This window comes from Stegostoma tigrinum, chromosome 40, assembly GCF_030684315.1.
Source record: "Stegostoma tigrinum isolate sSteTig4 chromosome 40, sSteTig4.hap1, whole genome shotgun sequence".
In the NCBI taxonomy this organism is placed as follows: domain Eukaryota; kingdom Metazoa; phylum Chordata; class Chondrichthyes; order Orectolobiformes; family Stegostomatidae; genus Stegostoma; species Stegostoma tigrinum.
In genome coordinates this window covers 15,711,229-15,725,979 of record NC_081393.1, presented here as the reverse complement: position 1 = coordinate 15,725,979, position 14,751 = coordinate 15,711,229, and the positions used below count along the sequence as shown (strand labels likewise).

General features: G+C 48.3%; 1 protein-coding gene across 10 annotated transcripts in view; it reads right to left on the bottom strand.

Annotated features, from left to right (window-relative positions):
• Window positions 1-14,751, bottom strand: part of dmtn (dematin actin binding protein) — a 95,801-nt gene that overhangs the window by 68,559 nt on the left and 12,491 nt on the right. The window contains exon 1 of one of the 10 annotated variants that reach the window (XM_059641192.1): window positions 14,195-14,320. The exons of 5 other annotated variants lie outside the window; for them this stretch is intronic. The gene's annotated coding sequence lies outside the window, so the exon portion shown is untranslated. Of the gene's footprint in view, window positions 1-12,004; window positions 12,262-14,194; window positions 14,321-14,751 lie in introns of those variants that run through there. 4 more of the 10 variants (XM_059641194.1, XM_048522872.2, XM_048522871.2 and 1 more) reach the window with 4 other exon arrangements.

Genomic DNA, 14,751 nt, shown 5'->3' with positions numbered 1-14,751 from the left:
AGTACTGAGGGAGTGCCGCACTGTCAGAGGGTCAGTGCTGAGGGAGTGCTGCACTGTCAGAGGGTCAGTGCTGAGGGAGTGCTGCACTGTCAGAGGGTCAGTGCTGAGGGAGTGCCGCACTGTCAGAGGGTCAGTGCTGAGGGAGTGCTGCACTGTCAGAGGGTCAGTACTGAGGGAGTGCCGCACTGTCAGAGGGTCAGCGCTGAGGGAGTGCCGCACTGTCAGAGGGTCAGTACTGAGGGAGTGCTGTACTGTCAGAGGGTCAGCGCTGAGGGAGTGCTGCAGTGTCGCAGGGTCAGTACAGAGGGAGGGTCGCGCTGTCAGAGGGTCAGTACTGAGCTAGTGTCACGCTGTTGGAGGGTCAGTACTTAGGGAGTGTGGCGTTGTCAGACGGTCAGCGCTGAGGGAGTGTCGCACTGTCAGAGGGTCAGCGCTGAGGGAGTGCTGCAGTGTCGCAGGGTCAGTACAGAGGGAGGGTCGCGCTGCTGGAGGGTCAGTACTGAGGGAGTGTTGCGTTGTCAGAGTGTTAGTAATGAGGGAGTGTCGTGCTATCAGAGGGTTAGTACTGAGGTAGTGTCACGCCTTTGGAGGGTCAGTACTTATGGAGTGTGGCGTTGTCAGACGGTCAGCGCTGAGGGAGTGCCGTACTGTCAGAGGGTCAGTGCTGAGGGAGCGCCGCACTGTCGGAAGGTCAGTACTGAGGGAGAATCTGCGCTGCTGGAGGGTCAGTACTGAGGTAGTGTTGCATTGGCAGAGGGTTAGTAATGAGGGAGTGTCGCCCTATCGGAGGGTCAGTACGGAGGGAGTGTCGCGCTGTCAGAGAGTCAGTACTGAGGGAGAGTCGCGCTGCTGGAGGGTCAGTACTGAGGGACATTCACGCTGCTGGAGGGTCAGTACTGAGGGACATTCACGCTGTTGGAGGGTCAGTACTGAGGGAGTGTTGCGTTGTCAGAGGGTTAGTACAGTGGGAGTGTCATGCTTTTGGAGGGTCAGTACTGAGGGAGTGTCACACTATCAGACGGTCAGCACTGAGGGAGTGCTGCGCTATCAGACGGTCCGTACTGAGGGAATGTTGCACTATCAGAGGGTCGGTACTGAGGGATTGTCATGCTGTTGGAGGGTGTGTACTGAGGGAGTGCTGCACTATTGGAGGGTCAGTCCCGAGGCAATGTCACGCTGTCAGAGGGTTAGTACTGAGGGAATGCTACACTGTCAGAGAGTCAGTACTGAGGGACTGCTGCACTGTTGAGGGGTTATTACTGAGGGTGTGCCACACTGTTGGAGGATCAGTACTGTGGGGGTGATGCACTGTTGAGGGGTTCTTACTGAGGGAGGGCCACTCAGTTGGAGGGTCAGTACTGAGGGACTCCTGCACTGTTGAGGTGTTATTACTGTGGGAATGCCGCTCAGTCGGAGGGTCAGTGCTGTGGGGGTGATGCATTGTGAAAAATGCAGTTCTGATTGTTAGAGTGCTGCTGTACTGGAGAAGCCGTATCTTAGGGTAGCCATTAAACTGAGGTCTCACTGTAGTGAATGTTAAAAATATCTCCATCCTTTGTGGAGTTCCCCTGACCAACTCTCCTCCCCCAGTCATAACACTCGAGATGGTGTTGGTTGTTTGAGCATTCAACTTATTCAATGTCTTCAGAACAGTGAGGTGTAGGTTCATTGTAAGTACAATAAGTTATCATTTTGCTAAGAAGTAATTTGAGGTCATCATAAGCAAGCTTCTTCTCTATTGAGCTGATTAGATCCAAAGAAATAGTAAGCAAATCTGACGAACAAACACAGAATATTAAATCTTGTTGCTGTCTTTAAGCTAGTGCTGTTAAGTGTGAGACACTTTGTGAAATGAAAGCTAACAGCCCAATGAGTGGACTCGGGATGAACTACAGTCAGTGAGGAACAGGGCAGGTAGAGAGTAAACAGAGTCAGAAGGCGAACATTGGGGTGGAGTAATCAGCCCTGGATTGTTCAGGCAATGAATTAGAACAGGCTTGGTTAGCTTCGTGGCCCCCGCCTTTTGAATTAAACCATGAGGACTCTCTCTGGCATTTCCTTTGCAATTTGTGAGTCTGACTTCACTTGTGTTTGACCTTTTAACACCGATAGTTCTCGAGTAAGGAGAATCAAGATGGACATGGGTTTGACGTTGCATGTAGCCCTTTGAGCAGGAATGCTTATCTGCCCAGATGTAGCACCCTTCAGCATATTGATGTGTCAGTGAAATCAGCTCGTGGCAGGGAGAGCAGTTTAGTCAGACCAGTCCCCACAATATCTGTTCACAATGAGTTCCCATCCCAGTCATGAAGCATAACAGAAGGAGCAAGTCACCAGCCAGTGTTATGGACCAGACCAAACCCCCTCAAAATATGTTAAGAAGAAAACCTAGACCCTAACTTTTACTTATTTTAAAGGTAAGTGCCTGGCACTGCGTTCTGCATGGAACATAGAGAACACAGAACAGTACAACAGAGGAACAGGCCCTTCAGCCATTGCGTTGTGCCGAACATGATTGCAAATTAAACCAGTACCTTCTGCCTGCCCTTGGTGCATATGCCTCCATTCCTTGCTAATCTATAAGTCCGTTAAACGTCCTTATCATATCTGCCTCCTTTACCACACCTGGCAGCATGTTCCAGACTCCTGCCACTTTCTGTGTAAAAAACCTGCCCATCACACTCCTTTAAACTTCCTCCCTCACCTTAAATGTATGCAAAACACGCTTTATTTATACACTACAGTTATAAGATGACAAAAAAATGGAGAAATTGGACTAACTTAACTCGATTGGAAAACTTGACAGAGTAATAGATTATTTAACTACTAAACAGTACCTGTTCCAAAATAATAACATACCATAAACGTGCCCTTGGCAAAGGCAAATTCAGAAAATAGATTGCCTCACATGCAATTCTAGCAGCAGGAAGAGAGCCCCAGCTTTTAGTTGTACAGGAATTCGTTTGCACATTCTCCCCATGTCTGCGTGGGTTTCCTCCGGGTGTCTGGTTTCCTCCCACAGTCCAAAGATGTGCAAGTTAGGTGGATTGGCCGTGCTAAATTGCCCGTAGGGTTCACAGAGGTGCAGATTAGGTGGGTTATAGGGTGATGGATCTAGATGGGATGTTCCAATGTTTGGTATGGACTCGTTGGGCCAAAGGGCCTGTTTCCACACTGTAGGGATTCTATGATTCTAGTTGAGAGGAATAGGAGTTTCCACATCCAGCTTCAAGACCCCAGCAACAGCAGAAAGCCAAAATTGAAAATCTTGGTTGTGTGGGAGCTTGACACCACTCATTCAGGATACTTCTTTTATTCCAACTTTTAAGGAAAAAACCCAAGGACTCGCAAACTGTCTACTTCATTGGCTAGGAGTAGACCGCTCGACACCTCTTTTGCAACCTTTCTTCATTAAACAAACCAAGTCAAAATATACCTCATAAAGCCTTGGTATTGCCACATGAGACAGAGGAAAGCGCAGAGGTTGAGACTTTTGTAGTTATTTGCAGAGTTCAGGCTCAGATTGGCTCTGCATTCTTGGCGAGCAGAATTTGGGTGAGGGCTGTAGGGTCATGCAGGGTGGGGACCTAGGGAGTGCAGGTATTTCAGACCATCGGGTTTTTGACTGTGGTGGATATATGTGTCTTGGTCAGTGAAGATCACACACAGGAGCAGTCAAGGGGACCGTGAGCATGAAATTCTTTGCTCCTAGATCCTATCAGGGGTTAGCTGAATAATTCTTCAGTGTCTCAGACAGAGCTATAACACCAAGGTCACAAGACGTATATACCCACCTCATGAAGGCTAGACAATACAGGATTGATGGAAATCTAGGGACATATAAACTGAATGCTGCCTGGCTCCTTGTGCTTGTCTACTCATTATCTAGATCACCGCTGATCCTGGAACTCTACACCACTTCCAATCTATCACAATTTTTAATATTTCAGCCTTGAACATATATAGCGCCAAGCCTCCACAGCCATCCAGGGTACAGAATTCCACAGGTTCCCCACCCTCTGAGTGAAGAAATTCCTCCTTGTCTCAGTCTGAAATGGCCTCCCACTCATTCTGAGGCTGCTGCCCCTAGGACATGATCCTCCATCACCCCTCCCCACATGCCCAGTGGGGGAACATCCTTCCTGTATCTACCCTATCAAGACCTGTCGAGAGTTTGAACATGTGGTGTGATGGCTCAGCAGTTAGCACTGCTAACCTCATGGTGCCGCGGACCTGGGTTCGATTCCAGCCTCAGGCAACTATCCGTGTGGAGTTTGAATATTTTGCCTGTGCCTGTCCGGGTTTCCTCCCACAGTCCAAAGATTTACAGGTTTGGTGGATTGGCCATGCTAAATTGTCCCATAGTGCCCAGGGATGTGCAGGTTAGGGTGGATTGGCCATGTTAAATTGCCCGTAGTGTCCAGCGATGTGCAGGTTAGGGTGGATTGGCCGTGCTAAATTTCCCATAGTGTCCAGGGATGAGCAGGTTAGGGAGGATTGGCTGTGCTAAATTGTCCCATAGTGCCCAGGGATGTGCAGGTTAGGGTGGATTGGCCGTGTTAAATTGCCCATAGTGTCCAGCGATGTGCAGGTTAGGGTGGATTGGCCGTGCTAAATTTCCCATAGTGCCCAGGGATGTGCAGGTTAGGGTGGATTGGCCGTGCTAAATTTCCCATAGTGTCCAGGGATGAGCAGGTTAGGGAGGATTGGCTGTGCTAAATTGTCCCATAGTGCCCAGCGATGTGCAGGTTAGGGAGTATTGGCCGTGCTAAGCTGTCCCATAGTGCCCCGTGATGTCGATGCTGAATGGGTTAGCCATGGGAGATGCAGGGTTAGAGGAATAGGATGGGATGCCCTTAAGAGGTTTGGTGCGGACTCTCAAAAGGCCTGCTTCCACACTGTAGGGGGGTCTATGATTCAATGAAATTAAGTTTCATTCTTCTAAACTCCAGAGAATACCTCCTCAATCTCTCCACGTACAGTCCCACCACTGCAGGGATTAATGTGGTGAACCTGCATTGCATCCCCTGCTGTGCAAGTATATCCTTCCTCAGGCAAGTAAACCAGAACTGTACAGACAGGGCATCAAGGCCTTAGAGAGCAGACAGTGCAGTGCCCAAACCAGCTGTATGGTACCCACCCCAGTTCCTTCCTGCAAGGGTCTTGCTCACTCTGAAGCTTTGCGACCCTCTCCATAACATGGCCCTGCAGAGAGGTAGGGACCTTGAAGACTGTGGGGACTAACTAAGGGTGAAAATCTGAACTTTAGTTCACTGGGCTCCTGTTTCCATCCCTGTAGTGGAAATACATTGACACTCAGCCAGACCAGGCACAGCACAGCAACTCAAACAGCAGCCACTGAGAGGGAGAGACAACCTATGAGGTTAGGGTTGAAAGCGAAAGTGGTCATAGTGTGTTGTCAGTATGCGGGGAATGACCCACAGCATGGTGCCTTTGCATTCAAAGCACAATCCTGTCTGAAAACACATCAATATTCTGGACAGTTGCTTTCGCAATTGTGTGGTTAATAGGACAAATAAACACTCCATTGTTGCTTTGCTAGACCTTTTCGTTTTTAATAGGCTTAAGAGAATGGCAGCAATGAGTGCCTGATTGTGTGCCGCATTGTGCTGAACTGCTGGATGCTGGCCTCTGGCTTTTGCCATCCATTGTTCATTGCTCTTGCAGGCTGAGAGTGTTTTGCTGACACATGGCCTGCATTCTGCTCAGGCATTTTCGCATTAAGTCTCCACATGAGCTAACTGAAGCGAGTTCCCTTCCACACAAACACACTGACAATTGTTTGAATACAGTGTAGGGAAGAAGTTTGCTGCCTGGTCATGTTTGTAGTGATTGTAATGAGGTAGGCCTCTTAGAATCTGAGTTCCCTGATTGGGGCTGTTTATCTTGCCTCAACAGGAAGCCTTGGCTGACAGATAGAAACAGGATGGTCAGACACCCTATTCACTCCGAGAGCTGGCTCTGAGGGAGCTCGGTCAGTGTCAAGGACTCTCCATGTGAATTGTTTACAGGATACTGGCCTCTGTGGAATGCTTTCAGTGGTGACGAGAGAAAAGCATGCTGCTGAAGAAATTTGCTTGCAACACGAGTCTTTGTTTTGGGATAAGCATTTCTGGCATCATACCATTATTGGGAAGCTTGACTCATACAATCCTGCTGTCAAAGACTGGGCTCAGTGAGTGAAAAGAATGCGTTATTTTTTTCTGGGCTAATGACATTGGGGCAAATGAAAAGCAATGAATAATTTTCCTGACTGCTTGTGGACCCGCTTCTTTTTTTCAGTAATTAGGAGCCTAACTTTCCCTGAGGAACCAGATACTAAAACCTTTCACAAGTTGACTGATTCAGTTCAGGCATATTACAACCCCAAGCCTCCTCTAATTCTGCTGTCAGTTTTAGTCAGCAATTCAAGAACCAGGGTCATTTGTATCAGAAATTTTTTGACTCGGTTAAGGCAACTGGCAGGGGCATGTGACTTTGGTCTAGGAGGAACTGAGAGACAGGTCAGTATGTGAGATCAATGATGTCAACATGCAAAAACGCCTATGACCTGAAGCCCAACTGGACCTCAAACAGGCAATACAACTGGCTTCATCACTGGGAAATGCAGCGAATGGAGCATATGAGTTACAGGGTATTCCAATGGAAGTGGACACCCTTGTCAGTCCAGCTGAGTTTGGGGAACACCACTTCAGTGAAGGCAATTTTGTGGCCTCACTCATGACATATCCGAAACAGAGGGACTCTAGGTCAGCCCACAGCAAAACCCCAAAACAAAGCCAAGCCTCCGCCAAACGGTTAACATTTTCTTCAGGATCTGGCCAGCAAGCCATTATAGTTGCCGCCAGTCTGTGAACTCGAGACAGTGAAAGACCAAAACAGAGTAAGAGAATTCATAGGCTGGTATCCAGGAAAGTGCACACCCTGGAAAGTTCACCTGCATCTGGGCTGGAGCAGCTAAATTGCTTAGCAACATCAAAATCAGAACCAGTCAAAATAAACATCTGGTTAAATGGTCACTCAGTTGTGATGGAGGTCAGTACTGACGTGGCTGTTTCAGTGATCGTAGAACCACTCTTCAACAAAATTCACTCTGGACGCCAACCCTTAAGTTTGGTCAAGACCTCAACCAGACTGAGAACCTATACTGGGGATCCTTTAGAGATGAAGGGTACTGCTTCAGTTCTGGTCCGTCATGATAAGCAGCTGTTTCAGTTATCACTGTAGTAAATGATTCGGGCCCAAGCTTGATGGGACAGAACTGGTTGAAAAAGATTCACCTAGATTTGCCCAATATTTTTCAGTTCAAAAATGGCTGCCTGAGTGAAGTCCTAACTAAATACCTAGCAGTTTTTCAGGAACATCCAGGGACTATTAAAGGAGACAAGGCCACCTTACGTGTTGACCAGGAAGCAATCCCATGATTCTGTAAGGCCTGCCAAGTGCCATTTGCCTTACGGGTAAAAGTAGAGGCAGGAATTAGGAAGCTGGAGAGCGAAGGAATCATCAAACCAGGCCAGTTTGCAGAATGGGCAGTAACGGTCGTGGCTTCTGCGAAGCCTGATGTGTTGGTTTATTGTTGTGTGGATTTTAAGCAAATGGTAAACTGTGTTTTTGCAGCAAAGCTGCCTGGGGTGGGAGCACTGTCCTTCACGATGCTGGACATAAGCCATACCTACTTGCAATTGCAGATAAATTAGGATCTCCAGAAGTATGCTACAATTAATACCCATAAGGGTCTGTACCAATATATGAGATTGCCATTTGGGGTATCATCAACCCGTGCAATTTTTCAACAGATGATAGAAAACATTTTACAAGGTCTACCCCAGATCACCATTTGTCCAGATGACATGCCAATAATAGGGAAGACCAAAAAGGAGCACTTAGAGAACTTGCACATAGTCCTTAGACATTTCTCCAAGGCGGGCGCATGCCTTAGAAGGGAAAAATGTATGTTTGAGGCACTCTAAGTGACCTACTTGGACTATAGAGTCAACAAGACTGGGTTACAACTGCTGGAAGATAAGGTGAGGATGATCAAAGGTGCTCTGGCTTCCACGTCTGTGCTGGAACTTAGGTCTTTCCTTGGGCTGGTGAATTCTTATGGAAAGCTCATACATGACCTCGCCTCCATCATGGCACCCTTGCATCAACTCTTTAAAAAGGGTCAGCCTTGGAAATGGTCAGATAGTCAAGCCACAGCGTTCAGAGAAGTGAAGAAACAACTACCATCCTTGAAGGTGTTGGCACACTTTGTTCCCAAGCAAGATCTAGTATTGACATGTGATACCTCCCTGTATGGCATTGGGGTAGTATTAGCTCATAGGTGGCCCAATGGGGAGGAACTCCCAATAATATATGCACCCAGGATTTTGACTAATGCAGTGTAAGTATGCCCAGATAAAGAAGGGAGGTTTGACAGTCATGTTTGGAGTCAGTGAGTTCCATCAATACCTTTACTGATGTAAATTTGTAACAATAATGGACCACAAACCCCTGCTGGGTCTACCGACAGAGAGCAAGGCAGGGCTGCCCACAGCTTCAGGCTGAATTCAGTGGTGGTCCCCTGTACTAAGGTTTGCATAATTACGTATTGTCTGCTGTGTATGTGTGTGTGTGGGGGTGGGGAAGCAAACACTGATGCTTTGAATCTCCTCCTGCTGGCAGATACAACACAGGTAGTGTTCTGCCACTGGAAAAGTCCATAATGGTCCATTCTGGACTCTCTCCAAGTCACAGCTAACAATATTAGACATTAGATGCAGAAGGATCTGGCCCTGGTGAAACTGAAACAGTTGGTGACAGGGGAAAACCAAAGGGCCGTCACAACCAGAATTAAAACTTTTAGGACCTCGTGAGATCAGAACACAGTGCAAGACGGAATATCATTATTGCCTCGAGTAAAGGTTGTCGCCAGATACCAGCTGAACACCACCAGAGTCATCCAGGGGTTTCCAAAATTAAGATCTGGTGAGAAGTTATGGCCTGGCAGCCAGGATTAAATGCAAACATAGCTGTGTTGGTGGAGAACCGACAAGGACATAAATTACTGCCAGCAGTTTCTTCATATTCAGGGAATGGCGAACTAAACCCTGGACTCGGTTACATGTTGACTACACAGGTCCTTTCATGTATGTTCTTAGCCATCGTGGGCACCCACTCAAAGTGGCTGGACACGCATAGAGTTCATTTGCCAAACATGGAGGGGAATGACAGTAGAAATACAGCACCCATTGTTTGCAAGACATGGACTCCTGAAAGTTTTGGTCACAGATGATGGGCAGGGAATTTGAGTATTTCCTAAAGTCAAACGACATTCAGCATATAAGTACAGCACCATATCATCCATCATCCAATGGTCTGCCAGAAAGAGCAGTCCCAACTTTGAAGGCAGGCTGAATGAAACAGCCTACAGCTTCACTGTCCTAGTACCTATTTGATTATCGGACCAGCTCTCATGCAACTACAGGGATAGCTCCAACAGAAGTTGCTCATGGGGAGAAGACTTTGCACCAGGTTAATTCTGATCTTCCCAGACCTAGGAGGGGTGGGTGAAATGGCATCAGGAATGCCAATACCAGACACAAGACTGTGCTAAGCAAGAGTGAGAGCTTACTTCAAGGGACAAAATTTAGTGTGGGAACCATGGGAATGGCCCTGCATGATAGATGTGCGGTCAGGTCCAGCGTTGGATGAACTTCAGGTAGGTGCTGCGGCCCTGAACAAGCATGTAGTCCATATGAAAGCTGCAAACTCGCAGACGGTATGGGAGTAAAATGATCCAGGCTTCTCAACTGCCTTTCCAACTGTTCCAGAACTTGTCGGTTCTCCCTCTCCATGAAATGCTGAAGTGACCTCAGAATCTGAGATGGACATAGTGGATGTTGCCACCTGAAGAGGAGAATGAATTTGTAACAAGACACTCCGGGCGCAAGAAGCAAGAGTTACATGTCACCTGTATCGGAGGTGGAGGTGGAGGAAGCTGACCTGGCTACCGAACAAAGAACCCGCCATTGTCTTCAAACTCAGAGCGGGAGGAATGTAGTGACTCTGATAAGGTCAGTCAGGTGGAGCTCATAGAAGCTGAGTTCCCAGATGAGGGCTGTTAATCTGGTTCCAATTAGGGAGCCCGGCGGGCAGATATAAACGGGAGGTTCTGTTCACTCTGAATGCTGGCTCTGAGGGAGCTGGATCAGTGCCAAGGACGCTCCACACGTAGATAAGGGGTGACGTGGGAATGAGTTGGAAGCCTCTGCGGAGTTGTTTCAGTTTTGGTGGGCAATTAATGGGAGGCTGTGCACATCCAGTGTGATAGTTTTAATGTGGAAAGTACCGGCTGAAGTGCAGTTCAGTAAGGGCCTGAATTAAGCCCTGCTTCACAAATATAAAACTGGGGTGAAGGCCTAATTCAGGAGCCCACTTTGATATGAAGTGCCAAAAGAGAGAAGAGGCCTACCGCAGCTTAATGTAGCCCAAACAATAAAAGGGAAGCATCTAAACAATTATTGACTTGAAAATACCAAAAGGAGGACTGATCACACTTGGTAAAGGAGCAGATGATCTATGTTTAATTTTCTTATTTTGCTTTACGTTGTAATATCTGCATAATGATACCAGGATCACTTGATCTTTGATTTAAAAGGTACCGTGCGATCTTTTTATCTGTCTAGGGTCTCAGTAATGTCTCATTCAAAAGAGATCACCTGTAACAGTGTAGCATTCCCTCAGTACTGACCCTTCGACAGTGCGGCGCTCCCTCAGTACTGACCCTCCGACAGTGCGGCACTCCCTCAGTACTGACCCTCCGACAGTGTGGCACTCCCTCAGTACTGACCCTCTGACAGTGCGGCGCTCCCTCAGCACTGACCCTCCGACAGTGCCCACTCCCTCAGCACTGACCCTCCAACAGTCCCCAATCCCTCAGCGCTGACCCACCAACAGTGCAGCATTCCCTCAGTACTGACACTCCGACAGTGTGGTACTCCCTCAGCACTGACCGTCCGACAGCGCGGCGTTCCCTCAGCACTGACCCTCTGACAGTGCGGTGCTCCCTCAGCACTGACCTTCCGACAGTGCGGCACTCCCTTAGCACTGGCCCTGTGACAGTGCCCACTCTCCCAGCACTGACCCTCTGACAGTGCCCCCTCCCTCAGCACTGACCCTCTGACAGTGCGGCGCTCCCTCAGCACTGACCCTCTGACAGTGCAGCACTCCCTCAGTACTGACCCTCTGACAGTGCAGCACTCCCTCAGCACTGACCCTCTGACAGCGCCCACTCCCTCAGCACTGACCCTCTGACAGTGCGGCACTCCCTCAGCACTGACCCTCTGACAGCGCCCACTCCCTCAGCACTGACTCTTCGACAGTGCGGCGCTCCCTCAGCACTGACCCTCCGACAGTGCAGCGCTCCCTCAGCACTGAGCCTCCGACAGTGCAGCGCTCCCTCAGCTCTGACCCTCTGACAGTGGAGCGCTCCCTCAGCACTGACCCTCTGACAGGGCCCCCTCCCTCAGCACTGACCCTCTGACAGTGCGGCGCTCCCTCAGCACTGACCGTCCGACAATGCGGCACTCCCTCAGCACTGACTCTCCGACAGTGCAGCGCTCCCTCAGCACTGACCCTCCGACAGTGCGGCGCTCCCTCAGCACTGACCCTCCGACAGCGCAGCACTCCCTCAGCACTGACCCTCTGACAGTGCAGTGCTGTTTCAGCACTGACCCTCCGATAGCGTGGCTCTCCCTCAGCACTGACCCTCTGATAGTGTGGCACTCCCTTAGCACTGACCCTGTGACAGTGCGGCGCTCCCTCAGCACTGACGCATTGTTCGAGAGAAGTTAATGCCATCATTTCTGTGCTTTCAGCATTCTGAGAGGCCCACCATTAGGAAATACCTGGATGTCGCAATAAAATGATCAGTATCTCTTAAGAGTTTCTCTTCCTGAGAAATATATCAATCATAAACAGCTCTGTGGGTACTCACTGTTTATACCAGTTAATTTCATGCCAGCCTTACACAGTGTTGGAAAGAACCATCCATTGATGCCAAGCTGGAAGCTCCGGTGTGCTGGCAAACGGACACTGAGGAAATGGTTGTGTTCCGGGCAACAGTTCACAGACAGAAGGTTTCTCGAGATAACACTTTCTGTTGGTGAATCCCCACCCGAGCTGACAGTCTTATCCGAGAAAAACAAGGCAGCCTCCACCCTGTGCCTGCTGCTCCCGTCACCATGGTGACAACGGTCTCCCAGGTCTGCATCTTGCACATGGCTCTCTGTGAAATGCAGGAGCCTCCCCCAGGAGCCACGATCTGGAGGAGGGCCTGTTCTGTCTTCCGAGAGCTGCTGCAAGCCCAGCTTGCCTGGATTCACACGCCATCAACTTCACCAGGTGTGGCAGCATGTCTCAATCGACAGGTTGTAGCCGTCACAGCTCACAGCACACAGACTAGCTCGCATCCATGCCTGACTGACTTCAGACGCCGGGGTGATTTCGACCCCAGCTAATTCCTGACCTGATAAAAATGCTCAAATTCACAGCTCCAATGCCTATCCCAACGTGCATGTGTGAGGTATAGAAAGGGACCCCAACAGTGGAATCTTGCATTTGTATAACGCCTTTGAGACAGTCATAAGATGCTTGACATGAATGGAATCAAACAAAACGAGACAGTGAGCCACGTGAAGAGCTGTTAGGTCTATGTGTCACTCTTGCAAATTTCATAGCCTTCTCTTCTGCTGCACTGTTCCCTAATTTCCTGTCTCATGCCAACTCCAGCAGCCCTGGGCTGGTGACACACTCGGTCTCCAGGTTGGTATCCAGCTCGATTTTAAAACTCCTCATCCACATTTTCAAATTGACTCCTCCCATGGCTTTGCTCTGGTTTCCAACAACCCACCACCTTCCAAGTTCTCCGCGCTGTCTGATTCCAGCCCCTTGCATATCCCCCAGTTCACTGGCTTCACCACTGGTGGAGTGCCTTTGGTTTCTCACACTGTAAGCTTGATCGAATTCTCTCCCTCTCCACCCTTCCAGCTCTTAAAAATTCCCCTTCAATCCTGCCTCTTTGTCGGCTGTATCTTGGCCTCATTTCAGATTACGCAGCTCAGTGCCTCACTTTGCTTCATGTATTCCCAGGACATTCTATGACAATCAGGACGCTGTTTAAATATAAAGTTGTTTTTCTTGCCTGTCTGCTCTCGGGGAGGGTTGTGGACGATGCTTGCAATGGGCCTGCTGCCAAGGGAGTGAGTCTTACTTACTTTGTTCACATGGACTCTGAAATCACAGCAACCACTATAAAATATCTTTGGGTCTTCTCCCTCCTTGGGTGCTGACAGAAACTCTGTGTTGCAAACATCCATTTTCCCGTCAAACACACAGATGACAAGAAAAGCTTTGGAATGCAGCCTCTCCCTCACTGTACAGTGTTTGCCCCTAAAGTCACAGAATGATGGATAACAAAGGCCATGAGAAGCAGAGTGCATAGTGGAATGAGTCACAAAACATTAAGCCCGCTTGGGAACTCTACAGTGTTCTGGACTCAGTATCAAGTTCGGGGAAGCCAGATCAGAAACGTCAGCCTTCCTGCTCCTCTGATGCTGCTTGGCCTGCTGTGTTCATCCAGCTCTACACCTTATTGTCTCAATGTCAAGCTCAACAAGTTTAGGGCTTGAGCACCCTTTCCCCATGTTTTCCCCTACTCCCACACACCAGGCCTTTTTATCGCACAATCATACAGCACAGAAACAGACCCTTCAGCCCAACCAGTCCATGCCGAACATAATCCCAAACTAAACTTGTCCCACCTGCCTGCTCCTGGCCCATTTCCCTCCAAACCTTTCCTAATCGGGTACTTATCCAAATGTCTTTTAAATGTTGTAACTGCACGCACACCCACCATTTCTTTCGGAAGTTCATTCCACACACAAGCCACCCTTTGTGTAAAAAAAATTGATCCTCGTGTCATTTTAAAATTTTTCTCATCTCACCTTAAAAATGTGTGCCCAAGTCTTGAAATATTCCATCCTAGGGAAAAGATGTGTGCCTTTACCCCTATCCTTGCCCCTCATGATTTTATAAACCTCTAAAAGATCACCCCTCAACCTCCTACCCTCCAGTGAAAAACGTCCCAGCCTATCCAGCCTTTCTTTATAACTCAAATCTTCCATACCCGTCAACATCTTGGTAAATCTTTTCTGAACCGTCTCCAGCTGAATAATACCTTCCTCTCATTGGGCAACCAGAGCTGGACACAGGAATGCAGAAGAGGCCTTCGTTAGCCACTAATAGTCCTCATTAGCAGCTATTCTTTCTCCTCAGCTGATGTTTATACAGTCCTTCATCTGTCCAACTGAATTTCTGTCTCTTTGGGCTCTATCTGTTGAATTTTGGCTTTATCTGTTGAACTTTTAACTTGATTCCTTTATTTTTCTAGTTTATATTAAGGAGGACTTTAATGTTAATAGTTACCTTATTTCTTTTATCCATTATTCACTGAAGGTAATGCTTAACTTTTATAACTTTGTTTCTCTTACTACTTTGTACCTTAGTTTTTTGTATCCAGATGCCTTTTCACCTGAGATGGAGCCTTGTGAGGTGACATTCTGCACTTTTCACTGCATTCCTGCCCTTGAGTATGCATGACAAAAAAAGTCTAAATCCAAATCTAAAATCTAAATCCAAAAATCTCCACCTATCATTTACTCCTTACTGTCTCCTCTGACCCTA